Here is a 21,691-nt window from a genome sequence, read left to right on the forward strand (position 1 = left end):
ACAAAAAACAAACAAACAAACAAACAAACAAACAAACAAACAAACAAACAAACATACATACATACATACATACATCCTACTATTAAAAAAGTAATAAAGTTAGGGTCCCTTTACAATGTCAGAAGGAGGGAGGCACTAAGGCACCGCCTTCCGCCCCTCGACGCCCTCGCGGTGCCACCTCCTTCTGACAGGAACTTCCTACAGACCAGGTATGAATGATGCCTGACTGGACATACAAAACTCACAAGTTCCTGGCTCTCACGGCTCCTCTGAAGAGGGTTAGTCCAAGAAGGAGGGGCATCGCGAGGGGCGTCGAGGGACGGGGGACTGTGCCTCACTGCCCTCGCCTTCTTCTAGAAAGCCGTCTTCAACCGAGTCGAGAGAGCCGGGAACTTGTGAGGTGTGCATGTCCTGGTGGGACAAAAAACAAACAAACAAACAAACAAACAAACAAACAAACAAACATACATACATACATACATCCTACTATTAAAAAAGTAATAAAGTTAGGGTCCCTTTACAATGTCAGAAGGAGGGAGGCACTAAGGCACCGCCTTCCGCCCCTCGACGCCCTCGCGGTGCCACCTCCTTCTGACAGGAACTTCCTACAGACCAGGTATGAATGATGCCTGACTGGACATACAAAACTCACAAGTTCCTGGCTCTCACGGCTCCTCTGAAGAGGGTTAGTCCAAGAAGGAGGGGCATCGCGAGGGGCGTCGAGGGACGGGGGACTGTGCCTCACTGCCCTCGCCTTCTTCTAGAAAGCCGTCTTCAACCGAGTCGAGAGAGCCGGGAACTTGTGAGGTGTGCATGTCCTGGTGGGACAAAAAACAAACAAACAAACAAACAAACAAACAAACAAACAAACAAACATACATACATACATACATACATACATACATCCTACTATTAAAAAAGTAATAAAGTTAGGGTCCCTTTACAATGTCAGAAGGAGGGAGGCACTAAGGCACCGCCTTCCGCCCCTCGATGCCCTCGCGGTGCCACCTCCTTCTGACAGGAACTTCCTACAGACCAGGTATGAATGATGCCTGACTGGACATACAAAACTCACAAGTTCCTGGCTCTCACGGCTCCTCTGAAGAGGGTTAGTCCAAGAAGGAGGGGCATCGCGAGGGGCGTCGAGGGACGGGGGACTGTGCCTCACTGCCCTCGCCTTCTTCTAGAAAGCCGTCTTCAACCGAGTCGAGAGAGCCGGGAACTTGTGAGGTGTGCATGTCCTGGTGGGACAAAAAACAAACAAACAAACAAACAAACAAACAAACAAACAAACAAACAAACATACATACATACATACATACATCCTACTATTAAAAAAGTAATAAAGTTAGGGTCCCTTTACAATGTCAGAAGGAGGGAGGCACTAAGGCACCGCCTTCCGCCCCTCGACGCCCTCGCGGTGCCACCTCCTTCTGACAGGAACTTCCTACAGACCAGGTATGAATGATGCCTGACTGGACATACAAAACTCACAAGTTCCTGGCTCTCACGGCTCCTCTGAAGAGGGTTAGTCCAAGAAGGAGGGGCATCGCGAGGGGCGTCGAGGGACGGGGGACTGTGCCTCACTGCCCTCGCCTTCTTCTAGAAAGCCGTCTTCAACCGAGTCGAGAGAGCCGGGAACTTGTGAGGTGTGCATGTCCTGGTGGGACAAAAAACAAACAAACAAACAAACAAACAAACAAACAAACAAACAAACAAACAAACATACATCCTACTATTAAAAAAGTAATAAAGTTAGGGTCCCTTTACAATGTCAGAAGGAGGGAGGCACTAAGGCACCGCCTTCCGCCCCTCGACACCCTCGCGGTGCCACCTCCTTCTGACAGGAACTTCCTACAGACCAGGTATGAATGATGCCTGACTGGACATACAAAACTCACAAGTTCCTGGCTCTCACGGCTCCTCTGAAGAGGGTTAGTCCAAGAAGGAGGGGCATCGCGAGGGGCGTCGAGGGACGGGGGACTGTGCCTCACTGCCCTCGCCTTCTTCTAGAAAGCCGTCTTCAACCGAGTCGAGAGAGCCGGGAACTTGTGAGGTGTGCATGTCCTGGTGGGACAAAAAACAAACAAACAAACAAACAAACAAACAAACAAACAAACAAACAAACAAACAAACAAACAAACATACATCCTTCTATTAAAAAAGTAATAAAGTTAGGGTCTCTTTACAATGTCAGAAGGAGGGAGGCACTAAGGCACCGCCTTCCGCCCCTCGACGCCCTCGCGGTGCCACCTCCTTCTGACAGGAACTTCCTACAGACCAGGTATGAATGATGCCTGACTGGACATACAAAACTCACAAGTTCCTGGCTCTCACGGCTCCTCTGAAGAGGGTTAGTCCAAGAAGGAGGGGCATCGCGAGGGGCGTCGAGGGACGGGGGACTGTGCCTCACTGCCCTCGCCTTCTTCTAGAAAGCCGTCTTCAACCGAGTCGAGAGAGCCGGGAACTTGTGAGGTGTGCATGTCCTGGTGGGACAAAAAACAAACAAACAAACAAACAAACAAACAAACAAACAAACAAACAAACAAACAAACAAACATACATACATACATACATACATCCTACTATTAAAAAAGTAATAAAGTTAGGGTCCCTTTACAATGTCAGAAGGAGGGAGGCACTAAGGCACCGCCTTCCGCCCCTCGACGCCCTCGCGGTGCCACCTCCTTCTGACAGGAACTTCCTACAGACCAGGTATGAATGATGCCTGACTGGACATACAAAACTCACAAGTTCCTGGCTCTCACGGCTCCTCTGAAGAGGGTTAGTCCAAGAAGGAGGGGCATCGCGAGGGGCGTCGAGGGACGGGGGACTGTGCCTCACTGCCCTCGCCTTCTTCTAGAAAGCCGTCTTCAACCGAGTCGAGAGAGCCGGGAACTTGTGAGGTGTGCATGTCCTGGTGGGACAAAAAACAAACAAACAAACAAACAAACAAACAAACAAACAAACAAACAAACATACATACATACATACATACATCCTACTATTAAAAAAGTAATAAAGTTAGGGTCCCTTTACAATGTCAGAAGGAGGGAGGCACTAAGGCACCGCCTTCCGCCCCTCGACGCCCTCGCGGTGCCACCTCCTTCTGACAGGAACTTCCTACAGACCAGGTATGAATGATGCCTGACTGGACATACAAAACTCACAAGTTCCTGGCTCTCACGGCTCCTCTGAAGAGGGTTAGTCCAAGAAGGAGGGGCATCGCGAGGGGCGTCGAGGGACGGGGGACTGTGCCTCACTGCCCTCGCCTTCTTCTAGAAAGCCGTCTTCAACCGAGTCGAGAGAGCCGGGAACTTGTGAGGTGTGCATGTCCTGGTGGGACAAAAAACAAACAAACAAACAAACAAACAAACAAACAAACATACATACATACATACATACATACATCCTACTATTAAAAAAGTAATAAAGTTAGGGTCCCTTTACAATGTCAGAAGGAGGGAGGCACTAAGGCACCGCCTTCCGCCCCTCGACACCCTCGCGGTGCCACCTCCTTCTGACAGGAACTTCCTACAGACCAGGTATGAATGATGCCTGACTGGACATACAAAACTCACAAGTTCCTGGCTCTCACGGCTCCTCTGAAGAGGGTTAGTCCAAGAAGGAGGGGCATCGCGAGGGGCGTCGAGGGACGGGGGACTGTGCCTCACTGCCCTCGCCTTCTTCTAGAAAGCCGTCTTCAACCGAGTCGAGAGAGCCGGGAACTTGTGAGGTGTGCATGTCCTGGTGGGACAAAAAACAAACAAACAAACAAACAAACATACATACATACATACATACATACATACATCCTACTATTAAAAAAGTAATAAAGTTAGGGTCCCTTTACAATGTCAGAAGGAGGGAGGCACTAAGGCACCGCCTTCCGCCCCTCGACGCCCTCGCGGTGCCACCTCCTTCTGACAGGAACTTCCTACAGACCAGGTATGAATGATGCCTGACTGGACATACAAAACTCACAAGTTCCTGGCTCTCACGGCTCCTCTGAAGAGGGTTAGTCCAAGAAGGAGGGGCATCGCGAGGGGCGTCGAGGGACGGGGGACTGTGCCTCACTGCCCTCGCCTTCTTCTAGAAAGCCGTCTTCAACCGAGTCGAGAGAGCCGGGAACTTGTGAGGTGTGCATGTCCTGGTGGGACAAAAAACAAACAAACAAACAAACAAACAAACAAACAAACAAACAAACAAACAAACAAACATACATCCTTCTATTAAAAAAGTAATAAAGTTAGGGTCTCTTTACAATGTCAGAAGGAGGGAGGCACTAAGGCACCGCCTTCCGCCCCTCGACGCCCTCGCGGTGCCACCTCCTTCTGACAGGAACTTCCTACAGACCAGGTATGAATGATGCCTGACTGGACATACAAAACTCACAAGTTCCTGGCTCTCACGGCTCCTCTGAAGAGGGTTAGTCCAAGAAGGAGGGGCATCGCGAGGGGCGTCGAGGGACGGGGGACTGTGCCTCACTGCCCTCGTCTTCTTCTAGAAAGCCGTCTTCAACCGAGTCGAGAGAGCCGGGAACTTGTGAGGTGTGCATGTCCTGGTGGGACAAAAAACAAACAAACAAACAAACAAACAAACAAACAAACAAACATACATACATACATACATACATCCTACTATTAAAAAAGTAATAAAGTTAGGGTCCCTTTACAATGTCAGAAGGAGGGAGGCACTAAGGCACCGCCTTCCGCCCCTCGACGCCCTCGCGGTGCCACCTCCTTCTGACAGGAACTTCCTACAGACCAGGTATGAATGATGCCTGACTGGACATACAAAACTCACAAGTTCCTGGCTCTCACGGCTCCTCTGAAGAGGGTTAGTCCAAGAAGGAGGGGCATCGCGAGGGGCGTCGAGGGACGGGGGACTGTGCCTCACTGCCCTCGCCTTCTTCTAGAAAGCCGTCTTCAACCGAGTCGAGAGAGCCGGGAACTTGTGAGGTGTGCATGTCCTGGTGGGACAAAAAACAAACAAACAAACAAACAAACAAACAAACAAACAAACAAACAAACATACATACATACATCCTACTATTAAAAAAGTAATAAAGTTAGGGTCCCTTTACAATGTCAGAAGGAGGGAGGCACTAAGGCACCGCCTTCCGCCCCTCGACGCCCTCGCGGTGCCACCTCCTTCTGACAGGAACTTCCTACAGACCAGGTATGAATGATGCCTGACTGGACATACAAAACTCACAAGTTCCTGGCTCTCACGGCTCCTCTGAAGAGGGTTAGTCCAAGAAGGAGGGGCATCGCGAGGGGCGTCGAGGGACGGGGGACTGTGCCTCACTGCCCTCGCCTTCTTCTAGAAAGCCGTCTTCAACCGAGTCGAGAGAGCCGGGAACTTGTGAGGTGTGCATGTCCTGGTGGGACAAAAAACAAACAAACAAACAAACAAACAAACAAACAAACATACATACATACATACATACATACATCCTACTATTAAAAAAGTAATAAAGTTAGGGTCCCTTTACAATGTCAGAAGGAGGGAGGCACTAAGGCACCGCCTTCCGCCCCTCGACACCCTCGCGGTGCCACCTCCTTCTGACAGGAACTTCCTACAGACCAGGTATGAATGATGCCTGACTGGACATACAAAACTCACAAGTTCCTGGCTCTCACGGCTCCTCTGAAGAGGGTTAGTCCAAGAAGGAGGGGCATCGCGAGGGGCGTCGAGGGACGGGGGACTGTGCCTCACTGCCCTCGCCTTCTTCTAGAAAGCCGTCTTCAACCGAGTCGAGAGAGCCGGGAACTTGTGAGGTGTGCATGTCCTGGTGGGACAAAAAACAAACAAACAAACAAACAAACATACATACATACATACATACATACATACATCCTACTATTAAAAAAGTAATAAAGTTAGGGTCCCTTTACAATGTCAGAAGGAGGGAGGCACTAAGGCACCGCCTTCCGCCCCTCGACGCCCTCGCGGTGCCACCTCCTTCTGACAGGAACTTCCTACAGACCAGGTATGAATGATGCCTGACTGGACATACAAAACTCACAAGTTCCTGGCTCTCACGGCTCCTCTGAAGAGGGTTAGTCCAAGAAGGAGGGGCATCGCGAGGGGCGTCGAGGGACGGGGGACTGTGCCTCACTGCCCTCGCCTTCTTCTAGAAAGCCGTCTTCAACCGAGTCGAGAGAGCCGGGAACTTGTGAGGTGTGCATGTCCTGGTGGGACAAAAAACAAACAAACAAACAAACAAACAAACAAACAAACAAACAAACAAACAAACAAACAAACAAACATACATCCTTCTATTAAAAAAGTAATAAAGTTAGGGTCTCTTTACAATGTCAGAAGGAGGGAGGCACTAAGGCACCGCCTTCCGCCCCTCGACGCCCTCGCGGTGCCACCTCCTTCTGACAGGAACTTCCTACAGACCAGGTATGAATGATGCCTGACTGGACATACAAAACTCACAAGTTCCTGGCTCTCACGGCTCCTCTGAAGAGGGTTAGTCCAAGAAGGAGGGGCATCGCGAGGGGCGTCGAGGGACGGGGGACTGTGCCTCACTGCCCTCGCCTTCTTCTAGAAAGCCGTCTTCAACCGAGTCGAGAGAGCCGGGAACTTGTGAGGTGTGCATGTCCTGGTGGGACAAAAAACAAACAAACAAACAAACAAACAAACAAACAAACATACATACATACATACATACATACATCCTACTATTAAAAAAGTAATAAAGTTAGGGTCCCTTTACAATGTCAGAAGGAGGGAGGCACTAAGGCACCGCCTTCCGCCCCTCGACACCCTCGCGGTGCCACCTCCTTCTGACAGGAACTTCCTACAGACCAGGTATGAATGATGCCTGACTGGACATACAAAACTCACAAGTTCCTGGCTCTCACGGCTCCTCTGAAGAGGGTTAGTCCAAGAAGGAGGGGCATCGCGAGGGGCGTCGAGGGACGGGGGACTGTGCCTCACTGCCCTCGCCTTCTTCTAGAAAGCCGTCTTCAACCGAGTCGAGAGAGCCGGGAACTTGTGAGGTGTGCATGTCCTGGTGGGACAAAAAACAAACAAACAAACAAACAAACATACATACATACATACATACATACATACATCCTACTATTAAAAAAGTAATAAAGTTAGGGTCCCTTTACAATGTCAGAAGGAGGGAGGCACTAAGGCACCGCCTTCCGCCCCTCGACGCCCTCGCGGTGCCACCTCCTTCTGACAGGAACTTCCTACAGACCAGGTATGAATGATGCCTGACTGGACATACAAAACTCACAAGTTCCTGGCTCTCACGGCTCCTCTGAAGAGGGTTAGTCCAAGAAGGAGGGGCATCGCGAGGGGCGTCGAGGGACGGGGGACTGTGCCTCACTGCCCTCGCCTTCTTCTAGAAAGCCGTCTTCAACCGAGTCGAGAGAGCCGGGAACTTGTGAGGTGTGCATGTCCTGGTGGGACAAAAAACAAACAAACAAACAAACAAACAAACAAACAAACAAACAAACAAACAAACAAACAAACATACATCCTTCTATTAAAAAAGTAATAAAGTTAGGGTCTCTTTACAATGTCAGAAGGAGGGAGGCACTAAGGCACCGCCTTCCGCCCCTCGACGCCCTCGCGGTGCCACCTCCTTCTGACAGGAACTTCCTACAGACCAGGTATGAATGATGCCTGACTGGACATACAAAACTCACAAGTTCCTGGCTCTCACGGCTCCTCTGAAGAGGGTTAGTCCAAGAAGGAGGGGCATCGCGAGGGGCGTCGAGGGACGGGGGACTGTGCCTCACTGCCCTCGTCTTCTTCTAGAAAGCCGTCTTCAACCGAGTCGAGAGAGCCGGGAACTTGTGAGGTGTGCATGTCCTGGTGGGACAAAAAACAAACAAACAAACAAACAAACAAACAAACAAACAAACATACATACATACATACATACATCCTACTATTAAAAAAGTAATAAAGTTAGGGTCCCTTTACAATGTCAGAAGGAGGGAGGCACTAAGGCACCGCCTTCCGCCCCTCGACGCCCTCGCGGTGCCACCTCCTTCTGACAGGAACTTCCTACAGACCAGGTATGAATGATGCCTGACTGGACATACAAAACTCACAAGTTCCTGGCTCTCACGGCTCCTCTGAAGAGGGTTAGTCCAAGAAGGAGGGGCATCGCGAGGGGCGTCGAGGGACGGGGGACTGTGCCTCACTGCCCTCGCCTTCTTCTAGAAAGCCGTCTTCAACCGAGTCGAGAGAGCCGGGAACTTGTGAGGTGTGCATGTCCTGGTGGGACAAAAAACAAACAAACAAACAAACAAACAAACAAACAAACAAACATACATACATACATACATACATACATACATCCTACTATTAAAAAAGTAATAAAGTTAGGGTCCCTTTACAATGTCAGAAGGAGGGAGGCACTAAGGCACCGCCTTCCGCCCCTCGACGCCCTCGCGGTGCCACCTCCTTCTGACAGGAACTTCCTACAGACCAGGTATGAATGATGCCTGACTGGACATACAAAACTCACAAGTTCCTGGCTCTCACGGCTCCTCTGAAGAGGGTTAGTCCAAGAAGGAGGGGCATCGCGAGGGGCGTCGAGGGACGGGGGACTGTGCCTCACTGCCCTCGCCTTCTTCTAGAAAGCCGTCTTCAACCGAGTCGAGAGAGCCGGGAACTTGTGAGGTGTGCATGTCCTGGTGGGACAAAAAACAAACAAACAAACAAACAAACATACATACATACATACATACATACATACATCCTACTATTAAAAAAGTAATAAAGTTAGGGTCCCTTTACAATGTCAGAAGGAGGGAGGCACTAAGGCACCGCCTTCCGCCCCTCGACGCCCTCGCGGTGCCACCTCCTTCTGACAGGAACTTCCTACAGACCAGGTATGAATGATGCCTGACTGGACATACAAAACTCACAAGTTCCTGGCTCTCACGGCTCCTCTGAAGAGGGTTAGTCCAAGAAGGAGGGGCATCGCGAGGGGCGTCGAGGGACGGGGGACTGTGCCTCACTGCCCTCGCCTTCTTCTAGAAAGCCGTCTTCAACCGAGTCGAGAGAGCCGGGAACTTGTGAGGTGTGCATGTCCTGGTGGGACAAAAAACAAACAAACAAACAAACAAACAAACAAACAAACAAACAAACAAACAAACATACATCCTTCTATTAAAAAAGTAATAAAGTTAGGGTCTCTTTACAATGTCAGAAGGAGGGAGGCACTAAGGCACCGCCTTCCGCCCCTCGACGCCCTCGCGGTGCCACCTCCTTCTGACAGGAACTTCCTACAGACCAGGTATGAATGATGCCTGACTGGACATACAAAACTCACAAGTTCCTGGCTCTCACGGCTCCTCTGAAGAGGGTTAGTCCAAGAAGGAGGGGCATCGCGAGGGGCGTCGAGGGACGGGGGACTGTGCCTCACTGCCCTCGTCTTCTTCTAGAAAGCCGTCTTCAACCGAGTCGAGAGAGCCGGGAACTTGTGAGGTGTGCATGTCCTGGTGGGACAAAAAACAAACAAACAAACAAACAAACAAACAAACAAACAAACATACATACATACATACATACATCCTACTATTAAAAAAGTAATAAAGTTAGGGTCCCTTTACAATGTCAGAAGGAGGGAGGCACTAAGGCACCGCCTTCCGCCCCTCGACGCCCTCGCGGTGCCACCTCCTTCTGACAGGAACTTCCTACAGACCAGGTATGAATGATGCCTGACTGGACATACAAAACTCACAAGTTCCTGGCTCTCACGGCTCCTCTGAAGAGGGTTAGTCCAAGAAGGAGGGGCATCGCGAGGGGCGTCGAGGGACGGGGGACTGTGCCTCACTGCCCTCGCCTTCTTCTAGAAAGCCGTCTTCAACCGAGTCGAGAGAGCCGGGAACTTGTGAGGTGTGCATGTCCTGGTGGGACAAAAAACAAACAAACAAACAAACAAACAAACAAACAAACAAACAAACAAACATACATACATACATACATACATACATACATCCTACTATTAAAAAAGTAATAAAGTTAGGGTCCCTTTACAATGTCAGAAGGAGGGAGGCACTAAGGCACCGCCTTCCGCCCCTCGACGCCCTCGCGGTGCCACCTCCTTCTGACAGGAACTTCCTACAGACCAGGTATGAATGATGCCTGACTGGACATACAAAACTCACAAGTTCCTGGCTCTCACGGCTCCTCTGAAGAGGGTTAGTCCAAGAAGGAGGGGCATCGCGAGGGGCGTCGAGGGACGGGGGACTGTGCCTCACTGCCCTCGCCTTCTTCTAGAAAGCCGTCTTCAACCGAGTCGAGAGAGCCGGGAACTTGTGAGGTGTGCATGTCCTGGTGGGACAAAAAACAAACAAACAAACAAACAAACAAACAAACAAACAAACAAACAAACAAACATACATACATACATACATACATCCTACTATTAAAAAAGTAATAAAGTTAGGGTCCCTTTACAATGTCAGAAGGAGGGAGGCACTAAGGCACCGCCTTCCGCCCCTCGACGCCCTCGCGGTGCCACCTCCTTCTGACAGGAACTTCCTACAGACCAGGTATGAATGATGCCTGACTGGACATACAAAACTCACAAGTTCCTGGCTCTCACGGCTCCTCTGAAGAGGGTTAGTCCAAGAAGGAGGGGCATCGCGAGGGGCGTCGAGGGACGGGGGACTGTGCCTCACTGCCCTCGCCTTCTTCTAGAAAGCCGTCTTCAACCGAGTCGAGAGAGCCGGGAACTTGTGAGGTGTGCATGTCCTGGTGGGACAAAAAACAAACAAACAAACAAACAAACAAACAAACAAACAAACATACATACATACATACATCCTACTATTAAAAAAGTAATAAAGTTAGGGTCCCTTTACAATGTCAGAAGGAGGGAGGCACTAAGGCACCGCCTTCCGCCCCTCGACGCCCTCGCGGTGCCACCTCCTTCTGACAGGAACTTCCTACAGACCAGGTATGAATGATGCCTGACTGGACATACAAAACTCACAAGTTCCTGGCTCTCACGGCTCCTCTGAAGAGGGTTAGTCCAAGAAGGAGGGGCATCGCGAGGGGCGTCGAGGGACGGGGGACTGTGCCTCACTGCCCTCGCCTTCTTCTAGAAAGCCGTCTTCAACCGAGTCGAGAGAGCCGGGAACTTGTGAGGTGTGCATGTCCTGGTGGGACAAAAAACAAACAAACAAACAAACAAACAAACAAACAAACAAACAAACATACATACATACATACATACATACATACATCCTACTATTAAAAAAGTAATAAAGTTAGGGTCCCTTTACAATGTCAGAAGGAGGGAGGCACTAAGGCACCGCCTTCCGCCCCTCGATGCCCTCGCGGTGCCACCTCCTTCTGACAGGAACTTCCTACAGACCAGGTATGAATGATGCCTGACTGGACATACAAAACTCACAAGTTCCTGGCTCTCACGGCTCCTCTGAAGAGGGTTAGTCCAAGAAGGAGGGGCATCGCGAGGGGCGTCGAGGGACGGGGGACTGTGCCTCACTGCCCTCGCCTTCTTCTAGAAAGCCGTCTTCAACCGAGTCGAGAGAGCCGGGAACTTGTGAGGTGTGCATGTCCTGGTGGGACAAAAAACAAACAAACAAACAAACAAACAAACAAACAAACAAACAAACAAACATACATACATACATACATACATCCTACTATTAAAAAAGTAATAAAGTTAGGGTCCCTTTACAATGTCAGAAGGAGGGAGGCACTAAGGCACCGCCTTCCGCCCCTCGACGCCCTCGCGGTGCCACCTCCTTCTGACAGGAACTTCCTACAGACCAGGTATGAATGATGCCTGACTGGACATACAAAACTCACAAGTTCCTGGCTCTCACGGCTCCTCTGAAGAGGGTTAGTCCAAGAAGGAGGGGCATCGCGAGGGGCGTCGAGGGACGGGGGACTGTGCCTCACTGCCCTCGCCTTCTTCTAGAAAGCCGTCTTCAACCGAGTCGAGAGAGCCGGGAACTTGTGAGGTGTGCATGTCCTGGTGGGACAAAAAACAAACAAACAAACAAACAAACAAACAAACAAACAAACAAACAAACATACATACATACATACATACATCCTACTATTAAAAAAGTAATAAAGTTAGGGTCCCTTTACAATGTCAGAAGGAGGGAGGCACTAAGGCACCGCCTTCCGCCCCTCGACGCCCTCGCGGTGCCACCTCCTTCTGACAGGAACTTCCTACAGACCAGGTATGAATGATGCCTGACTGGACATACAAAACTCACAAGTTCCTGGCTCTCACGGCTCCTCTGAAGAGGGTTAGTCCAAGAAGGAGGGGCATCGCGAGGGGCGTCGAGGGACGGGGGACTGTGCCTCACTGCCCTCGCCTTCTTCTAGAAAGCCGTCTTCAACCGAGTCGAGAGAGCCGGGAACTTGTGAGGTGTGCATGTCCTGGTGGGACAAAAAACAAACAAACAAACAAACAAACAAACAAACAAACAAACAAACAAACATACATCCTACTATTAAAAAAGTAATAAAGTTAGGGTCCCTTTACAATGTCAGAAGGAGGGAGGCACTAAGGCACCGCCTTCCGCCCCTCGACACCCTCGCGGTGCCACCTCCTTCTGACAGGAACTTCCTACAGACCAGGTATGAATGATGCCTGACTGGACATACAAAACTCACAAGTTCCTGGCTCTCACGGCTCCTCTGAAGAGGGTTAGTCCAAGAAGGAGGGGCATCGCGAGGGGCGTCGAGGGACGGGGGACTGTGCCTCACTGCCCTCGCCTTCTTCTAGAAAGCCGTCTTCAACCGAGTCGAGAGAGCCGGGAACTTGTGAGGTGTGCATGTCCTGGTGGGACAAAAAACAAACAAACAAACAAACAAACAAACAAACAAACAAACAAACAAACAAACAAACAAACAAACAAACAAACATACATCCTTCTATTAAAAAAGTAATAAAGTTAGGGTCTCTTTACAATGTCAGAAGGAGGGAGGCACTAAGGCACCGCCTTCCGCCCCTCGACGCCCTCGCGGTGCCACCTCCTTCTGACAGGAACTTCCTACAGACCAGGTATGAATGATGCCTGACTGGACATACAAAACTCACAAGTTCCTGGCTCTCACGGCTCCTCTGAAGAGGGTTAGTCCAAGAAGGAGGGGCATCGCGAGGGGCGTCGAGGGACGGGGGACTGTGCCTCACTGCCCTCGCCTTCTTCTAGAAAGCCGTCTTCAACCGAGTCGAGAGAGCCGGGAACTTGTGAGGTGTGCATGTCCTGGTGGGACAAAAAACAAACAAACAAACAAACAAACAAACAAACAAACAAACAAACAAACAAACAAACAAACAAACATACATACATACATACATACATCCTACTATTAAAAAAGTAATAAAGTTAGGGTCCCTTTACAATGTCAGAAGGAGGGAGGCACTAAGGCACCGCCTTCCGCCCCTCGACGCCCTCGCGGTGCCACCTCCTTCTGACAGGAACTTCCTACAGACCAGGTATGAATGATGCCTGACTGGACATACAAAACTCACAAGTTCCTGGCTCTCACGGCTCCTCTGAAGAGGGTTAGTCCAAGAAGGAGGGGCATCGCGAGGGGCGTCGAGGGACGGGGGACTGTGCCTCACTGCCCTCGCCTTCTTCTAGAAAGCCGTCTTCAACCGAGTCGAGAGAGCCGGGAACTTGTGAGGTGTGCATGTCCTGGTGGGACAAAAAACAAACAAACAAACAAACAAACAAACAAACAAACAAACAAACAAACAAACATACATACATACATACATACATCCTACTATTAAAAAAGTAATAAAGTTAGGGTCCCTTTACAATGTCAGAAGGAGGGAGGCACTAAGGCACCGCCTTCCGCCCCTCGACGCCCTCGCGGTGCCACCTCCTTCTGACAGGAACTTCCTACAGACCAGGTATGAATGATGCCTGACTGGACATACAAAACTCACAAGTTCCTGGCTCTCACGGCTCCTCTGAAGAGGGTTAGTCCAAGAAGGAGGGGCATCGCGAGGGGCGTCGAGGGACGGGGGACTGTGCCTCACTGCCCTCGCCTTCTTCTAGAAAGCCGTCTTCAACCGAGTCGAGAGAGCCGGGAACTTGTGAGGTGTGCATGTCCTGGTGGGACAAAAAACAAACAAACAAACAAACAAACAAACAAACAAACATACATACATACATACATACATACATCCTACTATTAAAAAAGTAATAAAGTTAGGGTCCCTTTACAATGTCAGAAGGAGGGAGGCACTAAGGCACCGCCTTCCGCCCCTCGACACCCTCGCGGTGCCACCTCCTTCTGACAGGAACTTCCTACAGACCAGGTATGAATGATGCCTGACTGGACATACAAAACTCACAAGTTCCTGGCTCTCACGGCTCCTCTGAAGAGGGTTAGTCCAAGAAGGAGGGGCATCGCGAGGGGCGTCGAGGGACGGGGGACTGTGCCTCACTGCCCTCGCCTTCTTCTAGAAAGCCGTCTTCAACCGAGTCGAGAGAGCCGGGAACTTGTGAGGTGTGCATGTCCTGGTGGGACAAAAAACAAACAAACAAACAAACAAACATACATACATACATACATACATACATACATCCTACTATTAAAAAAGTAATAAAGTTAGGGTCCCTTTACAATGTCAGAAGGAGGGAGGCACTAAGGCACCGCCTTCCGCCCCTCGACGCCCTCGCGGTGCCACCTCCTTCTGACAGGAACTTCCTACAGACCAGGTATGAATGATGCCTGACTGGACATACAAAACTCACAAGTTCCTGGCTCTCACGGCTCCTCTGAAGAGGGTTAGTCCAAGAAGGAGGGGCATCGCGAGGGGCGTCGAGGGACGGGGGACTGTGCCTCACTGCCCTCGCCTTCTTCTAGAAAGCCGTCTTCAACCGAGTCGAGAGAGCCGGGAACTTGTGAGGTGTGCATGTCCTGGTGGGACAAAAAACAAACAAACAAACAAACAAACAAACAAACAAACAAACAAACAAACATACATCCTTCTATTAAAAAAGTAATAAAGTTAGGGTCTCTTTACAATGTCAGAAGGAGGGAGGCACTAAGGCACCGCCTTCCGCCCCTCGACGCCCTCGCGGTGCCACCTCCTTCTGACAGGAACTTCCTACAGACCAGGTATGAATGATGCCTGACTGGACATACAAAACTCACAAGTTCCTGGCTCTCACGGCTCCTCTGAAGAGGGTTAGTCCAAGAAGGAGGGGCATCGCGAGGGGCGTCGAGGGACGGGGGACTGTGCCTCACTGCCCTCGTCTTCTTCTAGAAAGCCGTCTTCAACCGAGTCGAGAGAGCCGGGAACTTGTGAGGTGTGCATGTCCTGGTGGGACAAAAAACAAACAAACAAACAAACAAACAAACAAACAAACAAACAAACAAACAAACAAACAAACAAACATACATCCTTCTATTAAAAAAGTAATAAAGTTAGGGTCTCTTTACAATGTCAGAAGGAGGGAGGCACTAAGGCACCGCCTTCCGCCCCTCGACGCCCTCGCGGTGCCACCTCCTTCTGACAGGAACTTCCTACAGACCAGGTATGAATGATGCCTGACTGGACATACAAAACTCACAAGTTCCTGGCTCTCACGGCTCCTCTGAAGAGGGTTAGTCCAAGAAGGAGGGGCATCGCGAGGGGCGTCGAGGGACGGGGGACTGTGCCTCACTGCCCTCGCCTTCTTCTAGAAAGCCGTCTTCAACCGAGTCGAGAGAGCCGGGAACTTGTGAGGTGTGCATGTCCTGGTGGGACAAAAAACAAACAAACAAACAAACAAACAAACAAACAAACAAACAAACAAACAAACAAACAAACATACATACATACATCCTACTATTAAAAAAGTAATAAAGTTAGGGTCCCTTTACAATGTCAGAAGGAGGGAGGCACTAAGGCACCGCCTTCCGCCCCTCGACGCCCTCGCGGTGCCACCTCCTTCTGACAGGAACTTCCTACAGACCAGGTATGAATGATGCCTGACTGGACATACAAAACTCACAAGTTCCTGGCTCTCACGGCTCCTCTGAAGAGGGTTAGTCCAAGAAGGAGGGGCATCGCGAGGGGCGTCGAGGGACGGGGGACTGTGCCTCACTGCCCTCGCCTTCTTCTAGAAAGCCGTCTTCAACCGAGTCGAGAGAGCCGGGAACTTGTGAGGTGTGCATGTCCTGGTGGGACAAAAAACAAACAAACAAACAAACAAACAAACAAACAAACATACATACATACATACATACATACATCCTACTATTAAAAAAGTAATAAAGTTAGGGTCCCTTTACAATGTCAGAAGGAGGGAGGCACTAAGGCACCGCCTTCCGCCCCTCGACACCCTCGCGGTGCCACCTCCTTCTGACAGGAACTTCCTACAGACCAGGTATGAATGATGCCTGACTGGACATACAAAACTCACAAGTTCCTGGCTCTCACGGCTCCTCTGAAGAGGGTTAGTCCAAGAAGGAGGGGCATCGCGAGGGGCGTCGAGGGACGGGGGACTGTGCCTCACTGCCCTCGCCTTCTTCTAGAAAGCCGTCTTCAACCGAGTCGAGAGAGCCGGGAACTTGTGAGGTGTGCATGTCCTGGTGGGACAAAAAACAAACAAACAAACAAACAAACATACATACATACATACATACATACATACATCCTACTATTAAAAAAGTAATAAAGTTAGGGTCCCTTTACAATGTCAGAAGGAGGGAGGCACTAAGGCACCGCCTTCCGCCCCTCGACGCCCTCGCGGTGCCACCTCCTTCTGACAGGAACTTCCTACAGACCAGGTATGAATGATGCCTGACTGGACATACAAAACTCACAAGTTCCTGGCTCTCACGGCTCCTCTGAAGAGGGTTAGTCCAAGAAGGAGGGGCATCGCGAGGGGCGTCGAGGGACGGGGGACTGTGCCTCACTGCCCTCGCCTTCTTCTAGAAAGCCGTCTTCAACCGAGTCGAGAGAGCCGGGAACTTGTGAGGTGTGCATGTCCTGGTGGGACAAAAAACAAACAAACAAACAAACAAACAAACAAACAAACAAACAAACAAACAAACAAACAAACATACATCCTTCTATTAAAAAAGTAATAAAGTTAGGGTCTCTTTACAATGTCAGAAGGAGGGAGGCACTAAGGCACCGCCTTCCGCCCCTCGACGCCCTCGCGGTGCCACCTCCTTCTGACAGGAACTTCCTACAGACCAGGTATGAATGATGCCTGACTGGACATACAAAACTCACAAGTTCCTGGCTCTCACGGCTCCTCTGAAGAGGGTTAGTCCAAGAAGGAGGGGCATCGCGAGGGGCGTCGAGGGACGGGGGACTGTGCCTCACTGCCCTCGCCTTCTTCTAGAAAGCCGTCTTCAACCGAGTCGAGAGAGCCGGGAACTTGTGAGGTGTGCATGTCCTGGTGGGACAAAAAACAAACAAACAAACAAACAAACAAACAAACAAACAAACAAACATACATACATACATACATACATACATACATCCTACTATTAAAAAAGTAATAAAGTTAGGGTCCCTTTACAATGTCAGAAGGAGGGAGGCACTAAGGCACCGCCTTCCGCCCCTCGACGCCCTCGCGGTGCCACCTCCTTCTGACAGGAACTTCCTACAGACCAGGTATGAATGATGCCTGACTGGACATACAAAACTCACAAGTTCCTGGCTCTCACGGCTCCTCTGAAGAGGGTTAGTCCAAGAAGGAGGGGCATCGCGAGGGGCGTCGAGGGACGGGGGACTGTGCCTCACTGCCCTCGCCTTCTTCTAGAAAGCCGTCTTCAACCGAGTCGAGAGAGCCGGGAACTTGTGAGGTGTGCATGTCCTGGTGGGACAAAAAACAAACAAACAAACAAACAAACATACATACATACATACATACATACATACATCCTACTATTAAAAAAGTAATAAAGTTAGGGTCCCTTTACAATGTCAGAAGGAGGGAGGCACTAAGGCACCGCCTTCCGCCCCTCGACGCCCTCGCGGTGCCACCTCCTTCTGACAGGAACTTCCTACAGACCAGGTATGAATGATGCCTGACTGGACATACAAAACTCACAAGTTCCTGGCTCTCACGGCTCCTCTGAAGAGGGTTAGTCCAAGAAGGAGGGGCATCGCGAGGGGCGTCGAGGGACGGGGGACTGTGCCTCACTGCCCTCGCCTTCTTCTAGAAAGCCGTCTTCAACCGAGTCGAGAGAGCCGGGAACTTGTGAGGTGTGCATGTCCTGGTGGGACAAAAAACAAACAAACAAACAAACAAACAAACAAACAAACAAACAAACAAACAAACATACATCCTTCTATTAAAAAAGTAATAAAGTTAGGGTCTCTTTACAATGTCAGAAGGAGGGAGGCACTAAGGCACCGCCTTCCGCCCCTCGACGCCCTCGCGGTGCCACCTCCTTCTGACAGGAACTTCCTACAGACCAGGTATGAATGATGCCTGACTGGACATACAAAACTCACAAGTTCCTGGCTCTCACGGCTCCTCTGAAGAGGGTTAGTCCAAGAAGGAGGGGCATCGCGAGGGGCGTCGAGGGACGGGGGACTGTGCCTCACTGCCCTCGTCTTCTTCTAGAAAGCCGTCTTCAACCGAGTCGAGAGAGCCGGGAACTTGTGAGGTGTGCATGTCCTGGTGGGACAAAAAACAAACAAACAAACAAACAAACAAACAAACAAACAAACATACATACATACATACATACATCCTACTATTAAAAAAGTAATAAAGTTAGGGTCCCTTTACAATGTCAGAAGGAGGGAGGCACTAAGGCACCGCCTTCCGCCCCTCGACGCCCTCGCGGTGCCACCTCCTTCTGACAGGAACTTCCTACAGACCAGGTATGAATGATGCCTGACTGGACATACAAAACTCACAAGTTCCTGGCTCTCACGGCTCCTCTGAAGAGGGTTAGTCCAAGAAGGAGGGGCATCGCGAGGGGCGTCGAGGGACGGGGGACTGTGCCTCACTGCCCTCGCCTTTTTCTAGAAAGCCGTCTTCAACCGAGTCGAGAGAGCCGGGAACTTGTGAGGTGTGCATGTCCTGGTGGGACAAAAAACAAACAAACAAACAAACAAACAAACAAACAAACAAACAAACAAACATACATACATACATACATACATACATACATCCTACTATTAAAAAAGTAATAAAGTTAGGGTCCCTTTACAATGTCAGAAGGAGGGAGGCACTAAGGCACCGCCTTCCGCCCCTCGACGCCCTCGCGGTGCCACCTCCTTCTGACAGGAACTTCCTACAGACCAGGTATGAATGATGCCTGACTGGACATACAAAACTCACAAGTTCCTGGCTCTCACGGCTCCTCTGAAGAGGGTTAGTCCAAGAAGGAGGGGCATCGCGAGGGGCGTCGAGGGACGGGGGACTGTGCCTCACTGCCCTCGCCTTCTTCTAGAAAGCCGTCTTCAACCGAGTCGAGAGAGCCGGGAACTTGTGAGGTGTGCATGTCCTGGTGGGACAAAAAACAAACAAACAAACAAACAAACAAACAAACAAACATACATACATACATACATACATCCTACTATTAAAAAAGTAATAAAGTTAGGGTCCCTTTACAATGTCAGAAGGAGGGAGGCACTAAGGCACCGCCTTCCGCCCCTCGACGCCCTCGCGGTGCCACCTCCTTCTGACAGGAACTTCCTACAGACCAGGTATGAATGATGCCTGACTGGACATACAAAACTCACAAGTTCCTGGCTCTCACGGCTCCTCTGAAGAGGGTTAGTCCAAGAAGGAGGGGCATCGCGAGGGGCGTCGAGGGACGGGGGACTGTGCCTCACTGCCCTCGCCTTCTTCTAGAAAGCCGTCTTCAACCGAGTCGAGAGAGCCGGGAACTTGTGAGGTGTGCATGTCCTGGTGGGACAAAAAACAAACAAACAAACAAACAAACAAACAAACAAACAAACAAACATACATACATACATCCTACTATTAAAAAAGTAATAAAGTTAGGGTCCCTTTACAATGTCAGAAGGAGGGAGGCACTAAGGCACCGCCTTCCGCCCCTCGACGCCCTCGCGGTGCCACCTCCTTCTGACAGGAACTTCCTACAGACCAGGTATGAATGATGCCTGACTGGACATACAAAACTCACAAGTTCCTGGCTCTCACGGCTCCTCTGAAGAGGGTTAGTCCAAGAAGGAGGGGCATCGCGAGGGGCGTCGAGGGACGGGGGACTGTGCCTCACTGCCCTCGCCTTCTTCTAGAAAGCCGTCTTCAACCGAGTCGAGAGAGCCGGGAACTTGTGAGGTGTGCATGTCCTGGTGGGACAAAAAACAAACAAACAAACAAACAAACAAACATACATACATACATACATACATACATCCTACTATTAAAAAAGTAATAAAGTTAGGGTCCCTTTACAATGTCAGAAGGAGGGAGGCACTAAGGCACCGCCTTCCGCCCCTCGACACCCTCGCGGTGCCACCTCCTTCTGACAGGAACTTCCTACAGACCAGGTATGAATGATGCCTGACTGGACATACAAAACTCACAAGTTCCTGGCTCTCACGGCTCCTCTGAAGAGGGTTAGTCCAAGAAGGAGGGGCATCGCGAGGGGCGTCGAGGGACGGGGGACTGTGCCTCACTGCCCTCGCCTTCTTCTAGAAAGCCGTCTTCAACCGAGTCGAGAGAGCCGGGAACTTGTGAGGTGTGCATGTCCTGGTGGGACAAAAAACAAACAAACAAACAAACAAACATACATACATACATACATACATACATACATCCTACTATTAAAAAAGTAATAAAGTTAGGGTCCCTTTACAATGTCAGAAGGAGGGAGGCACTAAGGCACCGCCTTCCGCCCCTCGACGCCCTCGCGGTGCCACCTCCTTCTGACAGGAACTTCCTACAGACCAGGTATGAATGATGCCTGACTGGACATACAAAACTCACAAGTTCCTGGCTCTCACGGCTCCTCTGAAGAGGGTTAGTCCAAGAAGGAGGGGCATCGCGAGGGGCGTCGAGGGACGGGGGACTGTGCCTCACTGCCCTCGCCTTCTTCTAGAAAGCCGTCTTCAACCGAGTCGAGAGAGCCGGGAACTTGTGAGGTGTGCATGTCCTGGTGGGACAAAAAACAAACAAACAAACAAACAAACAAACAAACAAACAAACAAACAAACAAACAAACATACATCCTTCTATTAAAAAAGTAATAAAGTTAGGGTCTCTTTACAATGTCAGAAGGAGGGAGGCACTAAGGCACCGCCTTCCGCCCCTCGACGCCCTCGCGGTGCCACCTCCTTCTGACAGGAACTTCCTACAGACCAGGTATGAATGATGCCTGACTGGACATACAAAACTCACAAGTTCCTGGCTCTCACGGCTCCTCTGAAGAGGGTTAGTCCAAGAAGGAGGGGCATCGCGAGGGGCGTCGAGGGACGGGGGACTGTGCCTCACTGCCCTCGCCTTCTTCTAGAAAGCCGTCTTCAACCGAGTCGAGAGAGCCGGGAACTTGTGAGGTGTGCATGTCCTGGTGGGACAAAAAACAAACAAACAAACAAACAAACAAACAAACAAACAAACATACATACATACATACATACATCCTACTATTAAAAAAGTAATAAAGTTAGGGTCCCTTTACAATGTCAGAAGGAGGGAGGCACTAAGGCACCGCCTTCCGCCCCTCGACGCCCTCGCGGTGCCACCTCCTTCTGACAGGAACTTCC

The sequence above is a fragment of the Rhamphochromis longiceps genome, linkage group LG10 (genome assembly GCF_057381845.1).
Source record: "Rhamphochromis longiceps isolate RC_006_pf linkage group LG10, R_longiceps_female_GT1.1, whole genome shotgun sequence".
In the NCBI taxonomy this organism is placed as follows: Eukaryota; Metazoa; Chordata; class Actinopteri; order Cichliformes; family Cichlidae; genus Rhamphochromis; species Rhamphochromis longiceps.